This window comes from Morus notabilis, unplaced genomic scaffold, assembly GCF_000414095.1.
Source record: "Morus notabilis unplaced genomic scaffold, ASM41409v2 Scaffold333, whole genome shotgun sequence".
NCBI classification, from domain to species: domain Eukaryota; kingdom Viridiplantae; phylum Streptophyta; class Magnoliopsida; order Rosales; family Moraceae; genus Morus; species Morus notabilis.
Genome location: NW_010363630.1, coordinates 568,865 through 586,377, shown reverse-complemented (window position 1 = coordinate 586,377; position 17,513 = coordinate 568,865).

Sequence of the window (17,513 nt, the reverse complement as noted above, 5' to 3'; positions counted from 1 at the left end):
GGGAAAGTCGGGAAGAAACCAAAAGAGAGAAGAAGCAGAAGAGGAAACGACGAAGAAGCTCTACGTGGCGCGGAGGAGAGAGAGAGAGAGAGAGAGAAGGCGGTGAAATGTGTTTGGGGAGCGATTCGTTGAGTACTTGGCTCAAAGGGTCAACAGTGGGATCATGCCGATACCTGGTGCAAAATCTTGGGCCCCACCACGTCCTCGGTCAATGGACGACGTGGCTAGATCTGGATGTGGGAACAGCTTTCGAATATCTAAGGATGTTCTTTAGGATCTAAAGCAGAGCATAGCTGTTCAGTTCGATAATGTAAATTTTTAATTTGAGTTAAGATGTGATTTTATATGAAAATTTTTTATTATAGTAAAAAAATTAGATGTGATTATTTCTAAAATTTTTTTACTATAACAAAATTTGAATTAGTGAAATAAACGGGGCCTATATTACAAAAATTATGGTCTCGAACATTATGGTCTCGTTCAGTTTGTTCATTTGAGTTTTTAATTTGAATTGAGATGTGATTTTATGTGACAGTTTTTTATTGTAGTAAAAAAGATAAATGTGACTTTTTATGAGAGCTTTTAACTAGACAAAATTAAAATTAAAAACTCGAATATGTGAAATGAACGAGGCTTAAGAAAATGCAAAACTAGGAAGAAAACTTTAGAGAGAGAAACTTGAGAAATCTTGTGAAATTGTATAAAATGAAGAGTCTTAGAGCTTTATTTATAGAAAAAATTTGGCACTATTCATAGTTAATATTTACACAGTACTTACTACTTATGGTTACTATTTGCACAGTAAGATTCTGACATGAATAGTAATTTTGATCGATTTACATAATAACTTTGACTGACTTATATAGTAATTTTGACTGAGGTGGACAGCTACTATATATAACATTTCCCTTTAGATATCAATCATTCATGATGCATCATAAAAAACCTTACTAGAAAAAATCCAGTGGGATAAAAACTATAGCAAAGGGAAAAATAGTACATCATTTATCTATACGTGTTTATGTTGTCTTATAAAAAACCTTATTAAAAAAATTTAGTGGGATAAAACCATAATAAGGGAAAAAGAGTATAGCCACGTAAACTCCCCCTCAAGTTGACATGTATAGGCCTTGCTCATAAATCTCGCAGATAACGCATCATAATATTGTGGATATGTTTTTTTAACGTTGTAGTGGACAGTGCCTTTGTGAAAAGATTTGTTGCATTGTCACTTGATCGAATGTATTGAATACCAATATCTTTATTCTTTTTGAGCTCATGGGAGTATAAGAACAACTTCGGAGGCATGTGTTTGGTTCTATCGCTTTTGACGTAACCTTCCTTTATTTGAGCGACACGTATTGCATTGTCTTCAAATCATACTGTTGGATCTTTACTGAAATATAGTCCGTAATTTTCTTGGATATATTGAGTCATAGACATCAGACATACACATTCTCGACTTGTCATGGAGTGCAATAACTTCGGTATAATTTGAAGAAGTGGCAACAAGTGTTTGCTTTTGTGAACGCCATGAAACAACAGTACCTCTACATGTGAATACGTATCTAGTTTGAGACCTAACTTTGTGTGGAACTGACAAACATCCTGCATCTGTAAAACCAATCATTCTTTATTTTGATCAATTAGGATAAAACAATCCTAAATCGACTGCATGTTTAATTTCGTTCCAATGTCTCCATGTAAGATATGAGCTAAATCTTGCTAATAGATTAGTAGCAAAAGCTATATCTAGATGGGTACAATTAGCAAGATACATAAGAGCTCTAATTTCACTCAAATATGGTACTTCGACACCAATGACTTTTTCATTTCCATCTCAAGGACGAAATGGATCCTTTTCCTAATCAAGTAGTTGTACCATTATCGAGAAACTCAATTATGCTCCTTTTTCATATAAAATGGTCTAAGATCTTTTATGTATTAGTTGTAAAATGTATGAAATATTCCATAAGACAAATGTTCAACCTACAAATCGAGGCAAAACTTTATTTTTTTTTTTTTAAATTCTTCATCTCGAAATCTTTGTTTATATATGCAACAATTTCTTTGAACTCTTCAAGAGTTATAATAATATTTAAGTTATCAATATTTTATACAACAAATGATAGCTAGCAAATCTGAATTTTGATCATCTCGTGAAAAATGCATGGACAAATAGCATTGTATACAAAACCTTCCTTTGAGAGATATACGCTAAGATGATTATGTCTCATACATCCGTATTGCTTTAGTCCATACAAAAATCTGTGTAGTTTAGTTGAACACATTTCCCGAGATAAGCGTCTTAAATCCTTCATGGCATTCATATAAATGTCACTTTTTAGTGAACCTTATAAATATGTGGTTACCACATTTATTAGACGCATATCAAGTCCTTCAGGGACAATCAGGCTAATGACATACGTAAGATAATTGCATCCTCCACAAGAGGATATGTTTCTTCATAAAAATCTATTTATATCCCACAAGTTTCATAGCTTCAGGCGTGATGACAATAGATCCAAACACTTTACACTTATAAAGCAATTTAATTTAGCATGTATAGCGTCTTTCCATTTTGGCCAATTATTTTTACATCGATACTTTTTGACGAAATTTGGTTCAAGATCCTCACTTTCTTTCATTATATCAAGCGTTATTTCAACTGTAAATACATTATTAACAACAATCTTATCATGGTTTCATTCTTTACACGTACTGACATAATTTATTAAGATCTCAATATTTTCACTATTTCAGATACTTAGACCACTTCAAAGGTCTTTATGTCAGTTATTGGTTCAGGAGTGCCAGTTCGTGTAACTTTTTCTTTTTCTCTTTTGCAGATTTTTAACATTTTAGAACCGATTAGTTTACCACGCTGCAGGCATGCCTTATACTCATTTACTGCTATATTTTTCAAATTTTTTCCGTCAGGGACATTAGTATGAGCTGAAACAATAGCAACTGATGTATGTGTATGTGATTTAGTCACTTTCTTTATATAAGTAAATGCATCTAGTAATTGATTCGTTGAAGTACTTCTAACTTACATTGATTAGTGCGAGAAACAAACATGCATTCCACAAAATATCATTTTGTTTTTCCAACCTTTTCGTTTCTCTCCCTTATGTTGGGAATGCTATTTTATATTCAAATAAGCAATCCTTGCTGTAAAAATGCAATCCGTTAGGAATTTAAGAAATTTAAATATGCAAAGGATTTTAAAACCTGTCATAAATTTCCAGCTTTCTTTGAGTATCCATCTTAGAGCATTGTGGTGGAGCAACTAGAACATTTTTTGACCAAATGTCAATTGTAATGGGGAGTACTTATTATAAATCTCTGGTTTGATGCAAATTAATACAATAGTATGTAAAATTGCATGATCCTATATAGAAATAGGAAATTGTGTTCTCATTATTAATGATCTAGCAATTTGTTGAAGGCTCTCAATCAATGATTCAACCGAACCATTTTGTGAGAGTAATAAAGTGTTTAACAATAATCTCAATGGTCATAACAATTATTAAAGGCTTGAGATGTAAATTCACCAGTATTATTAAGTCTAACTTTCTTGATTGTATATAATCAAAAATTGTGCTCGTAATCTAATTAACTGAGCAAGAAATCTCGCAAATGCCAATTGCGAGTTGATAATAGATAAATATGGGAACTTCTACTAGATACATATATCAATCTGCACGGTTAATGTATGAGTCACTTATATCACCTTCAATATTTTCACTTTGAATATGTTTAAGAAATGTAGGTAATTTTGTCACAATTTTAGCTAGTGAAAGCCTTATGATCAATTTATCCAGAGAATAAGCTTTACATGGAATTTTCTTGATTTAAAAGATCTTTTAGCCTTTCAATGAATGTCCATATGGATTTTCAATTATTCATCACATGATTATTAAACCAGGATAGTCGAAATGATCATGCCATAAAATTAATGTTTGCATTTTTTTTTAATTACTATATGTGATTAAATCAAATTTATATATGCGTAATGCAATTCTGAAGAAAACATTTGTAGTTTTCTAATGTGCACTTCTTAGTAATAAGATACATATATTCCATGCTATTTTCAATTAGGTCTACATGGCCTTATATTTAAGGATAGTGTGCATTGTATCACTATCTCGTATGTAAATATCCTCAACATTAATAAAACTCGAGAATCTGAAATTAATCCATAGAGAAGTTAATTTATGATTATAAGATCACAAATAAGTATACAACTGAATTTAAAAAGAAATGAAAACATATGCTATAATACTATTTATAAGTATGGTACTATTCATAAGTACTATTCACAAGTATGTTATTGTTCATACATATAGTACTATTCTTTGGTACTATTTATTGATTCCTTCCATATCATACTTTTATACAAAGAGATAGCAATGTCTTAACATTTCATGAAATTATTCAAATGTCATAACACAACATTCATGAAAATCAAGTACAATATCAATACGTTCGAGCACATTTATATATATATATATATATCAAAATATTACCAATGATACTTTTAACAAGATCAACAGTAAGTTTGTGATGTCAAGATGAATTAAGTAATTGATAGAGTCGTGGTGTTCATTAAAATTGACTTCCTTTTCTTTCTTGTTTAGAGATGCCTTAAAAATGTTACAAAGGTATTATGATGCTCGACAAATTCGATGCTAGTTACTATTTAATATCGCATCTATAACAAGAACCTTCAAGATTCTGGGAAGAACTTCCATTAACATCTTCTCATTTATCATGATGTTTCTTTTGGATCATATCATTCCTTGAAGGGTTGTAATAACTACTTCTACCGTGTTCTTGGCTACGGCCACGACCACGACCATGGCCATGATTATATTTTCTCGTCCTAAATGTTTTAGAGAATGCAACATTTGCTTCGGGAAATGCCATTGAATCAGTAGGACGAGACTAATGATTTTTAATCAACAATTCATTATTTTTCTCTTTCACAAGAAGAGCTGAGATTAGCTTAGAAAATTTCTTATAACCGCGCAAACGGTATAGTTGTTGCAAGGTGATGTGAGATGTATGGAAAGTGGAGTAGGTTTTCTCTATCATTTCACTATATGTGATATTTACTGCACAAAATTTTAGTTGCAAAATAATTCTAAACATGACAGTTGTAGTCATTGACTTTCTTAAAATCTTAGAAACATAAATTGTTCCACTCATCGTGAGTGGCGGGAAGTACGAGTTCTTTCTGGTGGTCGTATCTCTCCTTCAGAATTTTTCAAAGGACAAATGGATCTTTAACCGCGAGATATTTGCATTTCAAGCCCTCATCAAAATGTTTATGAAGAAAAATCATTGCTTTCACTTTTTCTTGTGGTGACTTGTTATTATTTTCTTTAATGGTATCGGTTAGACCCATTGACTCTAGGTGCATTTCTACATCTATGTTCTAAGACATATAATTCTTTCCCGTGATGTTGAGTGCAACGAACTCAAATTTGACAAGATTCGACATGGTGATAATTATAACAGAACATTAATATAATAAGAATTACAATATTATTATTACATTAGAGAGTACAATAAAAATTATATGTTAAATCATTATAGCAATAAATAAAAGGAGAAATATTACAAGTATAAGTATTGCAAGGAAAAATTGAAAATCGTATGGAGAATGATATCTAATAAAAATAGTAAACATATAGAAAATACTAAAATAACAAACATCATCATCATATTCACTATAATGTGAAGATTATATTAAAAATAGTGAAAAGAAGTTGAGAAGTGAAAAATAAAAATATTAAGAAGGGTGAAGAGAAGAGGATAAGTGAGTTGTATGAGTTAAGAAATTCACATTTTATAGAAAAACAAGCCGTTTATAGCCGTTAATAATGGTGTAAAATCTGTTATATTAACATTAGAAGTGGAATAAAAATTACAATTGTATACTTCAAATGATGTAGAAAAACAAACATATGAGAATAATAATATGCATGCAGAAAGTGCAATGAGAAATTACTACGTGCAGGCGACATAGCCGAAATGAGAATATAGACATGCCAAACTACTCAATAAATCTTTCGAAGGGTGTATAACAGCAAAATTATAAAAATTATAGTACGTTGGTGGCATAACCCTCTTTTGTATGAATATAAAATAATATAGTATATTTACATATCTTTCACTTGAATTAATAAGGGTAGAAACTTGTAGTAGGACTAGGGCTAGGACATACTTTCTTTTGGCTTTAAGGCAGATGCTTATAATTAGATCAGAGGCTCCTTTCTTCGAATTAATGAATGCAGACAATCACAGTAAGAATAGAACGTTCATGCTGATAATGTATTATGAAAACTAAGAAAATGCAAAACTGAGAAGAAAAACTTTAGAGAGAAAAACTAGAGAGAGAATTTTATTAATCTTATGAAGGTGTAAAAAATGACGAGCCTTAAAGCTCTATTAATAAGAAAATTTTCAGCACTATTCACGGTTACTATTTGCACAATATTTACAGTTACTATTTGCATAATAAGATTCTGACATAAATAGTAACTTTGACTGATTTGCATAGTAACTTTAACGGACTTACATAATCACTTGGACTGAAGTGAATAATTACTATTCATAACATTATATAAATAGATAAAAACTACATATTATACATAGATAATCTAATATGATTTTAAATAGACGTTAAAATCAGAAATTGACTTCATCAACAGGAGGCCTGCCATTACGGTCTCACGACGTGAGAAAGTCCTACTAAATTAAAAAGGAAATTAAACAAAGGAAAGGAATTATTCGGTGCTGTTGGTGACTATGCGAACTTCGTGCTTTTCATGTTCTTGACGTTTCTGGATGTTGATATTTAGTCAAGTCGTTGTCGTTTTACATTATATGTCGTTTTTACGCTTGCCGTCGTATGTTTCTTATTGTCATTTTTTATTTTTATTATTTTTCCCAAGTTGTCGTCGTTTCTCGTTCCTGCCGCTTTCAATTGTGTGGCTTTTTTAGCTGTTGTCATTAGTCAATTTATTGCCTTTTTTCTTTCTTTTTTAGGTTTTGTTTTATTTAATTGTTTGTGTCGTTTTCTATGTTATTGTCGTTTTTCTTTTGCTGTCCTTTTGTCATGAATTGTAATTTATTTTGTCCATAATTTTTTTAGGTATCCGGTCCGTACTTTTCAATGTAAGTCTTTTTGTTTCAGCAAAAAAAATAAAAAATGTAAGTATGTTTGGTTATTGTGATTCAACATGTTGTTTCCGTTTATATTCATTTCCTTTTTGTCATTCAATTTTTGTAGTTGTATTTTGTTTCCTGTCGTTTTCTAAAATATAAATATGTCTTGCTACAGTTTTGTCGTTTTAAATCTTTTATATGGTTTGTTATCGTTTTGGTCCTTTCTTGTTCCAAGTTGCGGTCGTTTTTTTTTTTCCTCGTTTCTTCTCACCTTTTCTATTTTGGTTTTCACTTTTCAATTATATATTTTCTGTTGTTGTTTGTTGGTTACTGTTGTTTAAATTTTCTTCTCGTTTTTCAATGTTAATATTGCTTGTTTGAGGTTATCGTTGTTTGCCTTCCCGCAGCCGTTTTCAGTTGTCGTCATTGATCAAAGCTATTGTCGTTTCTAGTTTTGATTATGTATTTTGACCCCTGTCGTTTTAGTCGTTACTGACATCAGTCCCTCTGTTGTCGTTTTTCAAAAATTTTGCCATTTTTATCTTCACGTCCTTTTGTTTAGTTGTCGATCGTTAATACGATTAATAATAAAACAAAATTTTATTTTTAGGAATGCTAAGGGGGTTTGTTTGGGGTTGTTTTTAGTATTTTTTTTTTTTTACGGAGAAGGTTTTGTTAGTTTACCAATTCATCCCAAAAGCTTAAGCTATTAGGAGGTAGATCAACAATAATTTTATACTTTAACAGGTTTTGCTTTTGAAGCTGGAATGTGGGTTGTCATCTCTATTTCATACGAGAATAGTTGGCATAAGTTGTGGTTTAAGAGTGATTCTTTCTTGATCATTTTTTTTTGAGTTTGGAAGTCCTTAAAGATGCCTCCGTGCCCGTTTGGTTTGCTAATTCGAGTTTTTAATTCGAGCTGAGATATGATATTGTGTGATAACTTTTTATTGTAGCAAAAAAGTTAGATGTGACTGTTTCTGAGAGCTTTTTACTATAACAAAACTCGAATTCTAAACTCGAATCAGTGAAAAGAACAGGGCATGAGCAGGGTTCTTTATTTGCTCAAGATAATAGATTTTTATTTTTCCCATGTGTTTCGCAAAGTCAATAAGTGTGCTAATAAGTTTATTAATCTTGAGATCATTAGGAGACGTTTGGTTCATGATTAGAATCATGAGATTAGAACCATTTTTAATTTACGTGTATTTTTTATGAGAGAAAATACTGTAACGAATCATGAACTATAATTCAAATCATGATATGAATTCTCCTACCAAACATCACCTAATTATATGTGATGGTCTCATTGTCCTAATTCTTTAAAATTTTATGGGTATAGAGATTATATTGATTTTTCTTTCAACAGATTCACTTAATTTTTGTGGTATTTCTAATATGTTTTTTCTCTTCTTTAATAATACTTTAAAAAAAAATTTTCTTTTCCCCTGAAGAAGAATATTTAAAAAAAATAATTTTTTTCTTTATTTATTTCGCATGAATGGACAGCTATGTTTTTAGGAAGTGGCCGCTGAAATGGCACAGTAATCATCCACTACCATTCAATTCAACACTGGTATTTGCAAGCCACGTGGATTCTCAAAATGGGCCCTACTACTATAACACCACCGAATTATTTTAAAAAACTTCGCTGATTCGAATTTAGAATTTGAGTTGAGATGTGATTTTATGTGAGAGTTTTTTACTGTAGTAAAAAAGTTAGATGTGATTGTTTGTTAGAGCTTTTTACTGTAGAAAAACTTGAATTCTAAACTCGAATCAGCGAAGTGAACGGGACCAACTGATCCGACCTTTTTATTGTGATATGCTACTATTTTAATAATAATTTATCGAATTATATATAGTAATTTATTAAATTATACTTGTTGTCAATAATTAGAGACCCGTTGTCAACGTAATTTGTCAAATTATATTTGTCAAATTATTTACTCTAAAAGGAGAAAATTTAATAGGCCTAAATATCTTTAATGACACCATTTTAAAAGGTATTTATTAAAATTATTCATTTATTTAAAATGACATAAATAATAAGTCAGTATAAAATCGCGACAAACCATGACTTCTCTCTCTTTTTTTTTTTTTTTTTTTCATCAGAGATTACATAATAAAATTGATAAGTTCCTAACTAGGGACAGGTAAAAAAGTACTCTATTAATTTCTTAAGAAAATTACTCCATTAATATGATTTTGTTTTAAATGGTTAGTTTTACATTTTTTTTTATTTGTTTTAGTACAAATTTGATCAAATTTAACATTCATAAGTAATACTATCATAGCGTAAAAAGTTCCATTGAAACTATCATCAGACGCTAAGCACCTTCTTATAATTTTCTATTAGAAATGGGTCAAATCCTCTTGTTCACATCCACTTTAAAAAGTAAAAGAAAAGAAATTCAAAAGAATTGCCGGTTTCTATGCCAAAAATATAGAAGCAACTAAAATTACAAAACATATATAAAAGAGAGAGACACAAGAAAAATATAAGAAACCGTCACTTTCTATTCTTGTAAGAAAGTTAAAAGAAAAATTGTCGTTTTTTAAGCCAAAGATATAGAAGCTATCAAAAATTACAAAGCATATGTAAGAGAGAGAGGCAGCAAAAAAATATGAAAACCTATCACTTTCTATTCTTTCATTCACTTTCTATCATCGCACAATTGCTTCACAACATTCTTGAATGTGTATATATATATATATATATATATATATATTGTTTTTCAATTAGAAAATGGTTATATCATCTTGTTCACATGCACTAAAAAAAAAAAGGAAAATAAAGTCAAAAGAAAAGTGTCGTTTTTTAAGCCAAAGGATATATGTGATCAAGATGTGAAAAGGAGCGGATATTGTCCTATATATCAAGTTTTCAAACCGACCATTCCAAAGCTTTATGAGAGAACATGAAAGGCTTTAATATGGATATGAGTGAATGTACCACTTAGTAAATCATTGTCCCTAAAAATGTTACCAAACAAAGAAAATTTGCAAAATCTTGACTTGCATTTTGGTATCGTACAGTAAGAATCAAATTGAAATCTATTATCTACAAGTACATATATAGGCAAACCGACAATGAAAGGTGTAAGGCTCATCTATTTTATCTTTTTTTTTTTTTTTTGTAAGGAAAAAGTAATGGTGCAATAGAGGTTGGATTTGCCCTCACTTTAATCTCCAATTATGGAAGTTTTGGGACCTCCTTCCAGCTCACCCACCAACCTACAAGAAGCAATTTTGGAAAAATAAAACGTGTCACTGGCCAAATGAAAGTGGAGATTTTTTAATTAGATATGTATTAAACATTATATATTATTCATAATTTTTTATTTTAATATGATTTTAATCAGATTTATAGTTAGAAACGTACACTACTAGTAAAGAGATTCTGTTGGGAAAAGACCTGATCAAAATATTATATTTAGCTTTCTATAATAGGGAACATAATTTCATATTCCACTTTCTCTCGAGGCAAAAAAATTTGTGTAATGCACAATGTAATACTGGTAAAGAGATTCTGTTGGGAAAAGACCTGTATGCAACTCTTTCTACTACAAGAAGTAATCATAAGATTTTTTTTTAATACGTTAATCTTTTCTCTTTTCAGAGCCAATCAGAATTAGCAATATGCATTAACGTCATTTCATTAATTAATTCAAATTCAAATGAAATTAATAAACAAATAAAAACAACCAGTGATGTGGTATTACCTTACCGGTAGAGTATAATTTTAAACCGTTAAAATCTTAGTTAAGTTTGTTATGTTATCATATGTTTTTCAACCTAATATGATTGCCGTATGCTGTAATAGTTCAGAATTGTGGTATTATTAATAGGTATTTTTTTTAGACTTGACACAAATATTTTCCTAAAGTAAATATCTTTTTAAAATCTTGTCTTGAAAAGAAAGGAGATATATATTCTTTTACGTCACTATGACGACCTTTTGAAATAAATGGCCTACGAAACCTTCAAGTTATGTTTGGAACAAGGGCTCACTGTAATTCTGGTTTAAACTTTCATTTATTTATAAAAAATAAAAAATAGTTATTGTAAATTAGTGTTTAATTTTGATGATTCTGATTTAATATTTGAATCATGATGTGATGTTTTAAACTAAAACTATCCTAAAAAAATTAAACCGTATCTCTTTTAATTTTGAATGGTTTAAACCTCTAGTTCTGATTCTGATTTCAAAACTATGATTTGGACCTTAAATTCAAATCATAAATTATAATTTTAGTTCTAAAACTAAAACCATTTTAATTAGAATTACCAAACTCAACCTTAGATTTAGCACATGATCCTTTAAGCAGTATTATATGTAAGACCCAGCAAAGAAAACACTCAAATCAAAAGTGACAGCTAAAGAAATAAAGGTTTCGGCCTAAAAGCCCACAAGGTGCTGTCGGGGGAAAAAAAAAAGAAAAAAGAAAAAAAGACTTGAAACATGGTCGCAAAAGTTGCTTTACAGCTTAAGAGATAGGTCCAAAGTGATGGGCAAGTTCCAGTGACCATGAAAGTTGAATAACTCGAAGAGAACATGCATGGCCATATAAGAGTTTTCACTCTATATATATATATATATATGAAGGCGCGTTTAGGTAATTCTGTGAATATATTGGAGGTTCTTCAAAAGTATAATTATTTCCCCCTCTCTCTTAAATGATAACAAGGTTAATTATATCGATAGAAGATGATCGTAATCAGAATATTTCAAGAAGGTAAAACGTCTTTATATTTATATAACGTATAAATCTCTCACGAAATGAATTATCCTTATATATAGGGCTCGTTTAGTTCGCTGATTAAAGTTCTTAATTCGAGTTGAGATGTGACTTTATGTGAAAATTTTTTACTGTAATAAAAATATTAAATGTGACTGATTCTGAAAGTTTTTTATTATAACAAAATTTAAATTTTAAACTCGAATCGGTGAGATAAACGAAATAATAATAGTATATGCACCGGTGATAAAACTTAATTATATATTAAGAGATCGTGTTGAAAAAGACAAACAATCTTATCATCCTACAAATGTAGTATTCACGTGTCACTGTATTGTGCTTTAAATCATTGGTTTTTACACCTAATTACATGGTTTGTTCTTTTGGAGTTTAATTTAAGTATAATTTTTGAGTTAAATTTGAATTATAATTTGAGTTGAACTTGTAATTTGAGTTTGTGTTTGGTTGTGTACATTTGAGTTATGGTTTGAGATAAAAATATTTTTGAGTTTGTGTTTGAGTGAGTCAAAATTTGAATTTGTATTTAGATAGTATTTTAATAAAAACTCAATACTGATGAAAAATTTTAATAGAGTATATGGGTCAGATTTTATTCGTCTTTTCGTTATCAACGCATATAAAAAAAATCATCTCAATCAGAATTAAAACGAAAAAGTTATAGCATTTTTAAGAATAGAAAAAATACTGTTCATTAATTTGAGTTCGAGTTTCTGAACTCGAGTTGAAGGGGAAACTTGAACTCGAATTTTAGTCTTAAACTCGAGTTTAAACTTAAAAAGAACATGAACTCGAATAAAATTATAATTCGAGTTGTCTTTTTTTGAGTTTTTCACTCAAAAGAATAAGCCCTGAGAATCACAAAATAAAAAAACCAATATTAATGAAAGTGAATATTTTATCCCAATCACCCTTTTCAAGTAACACATTTGATTCGATCCCCATTAGCTATAATGTGGTTTGGCTAAGATGCTTTATCAAGTGCCTTCATTGGCAAAGTTTGGTCACTCACTTTTCTTCTTGTAAAAGACCTTTTTCTGCATAATGCTAGGCAGGCCCATATCATGCAAAATTGCAAATAATGCACCCTTTTGGTCATTAATATTATATGGAAAAACTCACAGATCAAATAGCAAATGAGAACAGGTTAACATGTGATCCCAATTAAAGAAATGATCATTACTCTTCTTTTTCTTTGTCATAGCTATAGAATGATAGTGAAGCTAAGAAAATGTTGGAAACATATTTTTGAGAAAAATAAAACTAATTTATAAGAGTTTTCAGAAATGACGCGAAGCCGTTCAATACCAATTATAAAATCATAGTTTAGAATTATAAGGCCATATTAGAATTACTCTATGAGTAATTTTTTGGGATACAAAATATAATATCAATTTTGACTTGACATTCTTTATGTCAATTTTTTATATCAATTTTGACTTGACATTCTCTTATTAATAAGTGCTTAAAAAATTATCACATCAATGAATAATAAGATATTGTATTTTTACCGATGAAAAAAACTAACAATTCAAACTTAGTACAAATATTGAGATCAAAGTTGGTCCAGCAGTACTATTCTTATTCCATACTCCTTTTCAATTTTTGTGATGTCACCTTCATATATACATATATTTTGTTAGGAGTATTAAAAAAAAATAAAAATCAAGTTGGTTCACAACAAAAATGAAAAACCCCATAGACGATGAAGTACATAAGGATGTCAATACAATTCCTTCCACAAGAACTCATAATTGCAAGATGAGGACAATCAATTTGGACTCCTGTATTTGTTATTTCTCCCATGTCCAATGTAAATGCTAAAGTCAATATCATATTTGGCATCAAAAGTGTAAGATGATATATTTAATATGTTATTTTTATTTGTGCCTGAATTTATAATGTAATTTTATTCTTTATCATATAATCATTGCTTTAGAAGCGGTAAAATAAATTTTTAATTTTAAAATAATTTGAAAACATTAATATTGTAATGCTTAAATGAAAAAAATGAACGCATCAATAAATAACGATCAAATGTCAAAATTTCTCCTATGTTATTTTTAGTGACAAATTTATTAAAAAAAAAAAATGCTAAAAACACTCTTTCTGTCACTCTTTTTCATTAAAAGGTTGGTGTAAAATGAAAATTAAAAAAAAAATAGTAATTATTATGGGCAATGCCAGCTAAGAGACTTTGTGATGTACAGTTCAATGTCTACCAATTACACATTCATACATGTATATAAAATTTTTGGTCTGGTAGATTGATGAATTATGAGAGTTTGGTAGCTATAAAAACTTTATTTTTATTTATTTTTTGGGGGGGATGCAATATAAACACTGGTTTTGAGTGTACCCTGACAGGTCCGGTTTCAGATAATTTAGAAGATACAGTGTAAACGAAGTTGAATCTGGTCCGTACATTATGAATAAGGATTTTTGTTTTTTTTTTTTTAAATTCTATTAATTATTATTGTTACTACTATTGCTATTTTTGCTGAGAGCACTAAATGAGGCTCTAAGATACCTCTTTCTTGCTTAGTGATCAGATGCAAGGGAGAAAAAAATTAGCAGTGTTACCATTGAGACTTTGCCAATTCCTTTCTCAGTTGTCGTTTCTGTGGTTGTTTTTCTACTTGTAATGGTGTTTATTTGTCTGTTATTTTGTGCTTTGGGTTTGATTTTGTCGTTAGTTGAGTGTTGTCGCTTTTCGGTTTCTTGTCCTTTATCAAGTAATTGTCGTTGTTTTTTCTTTTCTTTCCTAATTTTCTTCATTTATAATTGCGTTTGTCGTTTATAGTTATGTCGCTTCTACATTTTTTTTTCTAAGGAAATTCTATGTTTTGTTTTTAATGCCTGTCGTTTCCTACTGCTGTTGTTAGATTAGTTTTCTTGGAAACTTAACCATTGAAAACTCATAATTGGGGAATCAATCAAGTTATTGTTCTTGTTCTTAATCTATATTTCGTATTCTCCTGGTTTCTTCGTTTCAATTGTTGTCGTAAGTTCTGTCCTTCATTTCAATTATTGTTGTTGCTTTCAATTTATCTGTCGTTTCTCCTGGGTTTTGTCGATTTCATTAATTGTTGTCGTAAAGTATGTCCTTAGTCAAGTTTTTGTCGTTTGCAAATTTTGTTGTTTGCACGGTCGATATCGTTTTCGTTGTTGTTGGGCAATTAGCGTTTTTCAATTTGTTGTCGTTTTTCCTTTATATTCGGAAGTTGATTTTAAAAAAAAAAAAAAAAAAAAAAAACTTGTCGCTCTTGTGTTATTAGTAGTAATGTTAGCAATATATTGTCCTTTTTTGTAATTATAGTCGTTTTGGATATTTGTCGTTCTAAGTGTATTGTCGTTTTCTATTATTGTTGTCGTTCATTTTTTTTTTAAAGGTTATTGTTGTCGTTGACGTGACAGCATTTTATGTTAAATAAGGACTCCTGAAATGGCACATGAATCACCCAAGCCGGTGTCCTATAAAAGGTCAGCAATAAGATCATGGGAGCCTCGTGGGTGCTTAAAGTTAGCCTTACTCTTAAATTATTAACACTTTCTTGTACTTAAAATTTAATGTAGGTATATTTTAATTTATATTTAGAAAAACAGGACAAGTACTTAGTGTAGTGATTCATAAAAAAAATATATAACCCAACAAACGAACACTGTGTCATATTCTACTTACCTGACTTGCTTAAATAGTATTTGTTTCTTCAATCTAAGTAATAATAAGGAGAATATACTGTATACATTATTTTGCAATGTCCTGTCTGTAGAGTTTATTTGCCGTTGGATTAAACTTTTATTGTCTAATTTATGAGTGTCTACGTCATAATATAAAAGTGCAACCTTTCAATTTAATCAAACGGCTAAAACTACTTACCAAAGAATTTTCTTAAAAATAGATGTTAAGAATAATGTCATCTTCTTCACTTTTTTTTAGAATAAATTATTAGAATTCATATAGGGAGCGTTTGGTATGCAGTAATCTTAAGAATGAGAATGAGAATCTGCAAGATTATCATGTTTGGTACAAGAATTATAATTTTTAGATTCCCAAGAAAGTGATTACCATGAGATTCACTTTCTCTCATTTTAAGGTAATTTGAATACCACCTAACATGGTGTTATTCAAATTCGCAGGAATCTCAAAATCATGAAAATCTTATTATTATTATTATTATTGATCTTCTTCCATGCGAATAACCAAACACAGTAATGTAATATTCCTGAAAATTTAAAAAAGATTCTTGTATGGAACCAAACACAGTAATATATTATTCCTAGTAATCATATTACCCTCTATCACTTTCCTGAAAATATGATTCATACTGATTCCTGCATACCAAACGCCCCCATAATATTATTTACGTAGTTTTAAGAAACAAATTATGTCTAGTCACTGTGTTTGTCTGATGAAATTTCTTTTTCAATTAAACAACTTTTGTATCTTTGTTAATCCGGTTTATATGTTATCTAAATAGACAAGAGTTTCACGAGATTTGGAATTGTCTGCCAAAATAGCTTTCTATCTTTTGTATGTATTATGCATTATATATTTTCCATAAGATTTATTGTCTGTCCAGCTTGTGAACACACATCCACCATTGTGCGTTAATTAATAGAACAGCTAATTGGAATAATTGGTATAGGGCCAACCCCAGATAAAATTATATATATATATATATATATAAAATATATTTATTGAACAATATATACGAATATCACCTTACGATAATGTTGAATATATACAAGGATTATATAAAAGAATAGGAGACAACATTAATTATAAGTTGATTTTTAAGATTAAGGGAATAGTTTGGTGATTGCTACTCATCATTATCCACATACATAAAAGAAATATAGTGAAGTTCCATCTTTTTATAGTTTCAGTGTACATGATACGTATAATGAAAAACCAAGAAAATCTATATGTATCAAAGGACATTGAACAGTCAAAGTTTGATTAACATCTGATCTCTTTATGCAGTCTCATAGTCGCATTCAATCAGGCTTACTAATTAGGACCACTCAACTGCCACTGATTGCACATGAGGGACCATAATTTCTTTTGTTCACTTTGTGCTTTTCCTCCATGATTGTTCAATAAATTGGTGCCAAACCTTGGGCTCCGTTCGCTTACCGAGTTCGAAGTTTAGGAGTTTTAAATCTAGTGTTTATACGGGTTTACTCAGATTTAAACTAGTGTTTAGAAGTGTAAAGTCTTAATAAGAAATAAAACATCACGTTAGAGAGTAAAAGTTTGAACTGGTGTTGGTTGTGTGAGAATTATGAGTAATCCATAAAGAGAGTTATGGTTACATATTAAAAAAAAATTAACAAATAGGTTCAAGCCCATAATAACTAAAGAGAGGATAAATGGGGTTTTAAATCAAAAATATATTAGTAAATAGATTCAAACCCGTGAGAACTAAAAAGAGGTGAATGAGGGAGTTAGAGGGAGGTTAAGTCCTCCAAAAAGGGTTCTAAACAACTCATGTGATAAAAAAAAAAAAAAAAAAAAAAAAAAAAAAAAAACAATTTTAAAAAAAAAAAAAAAAAAAAAAAAAAAAAAAA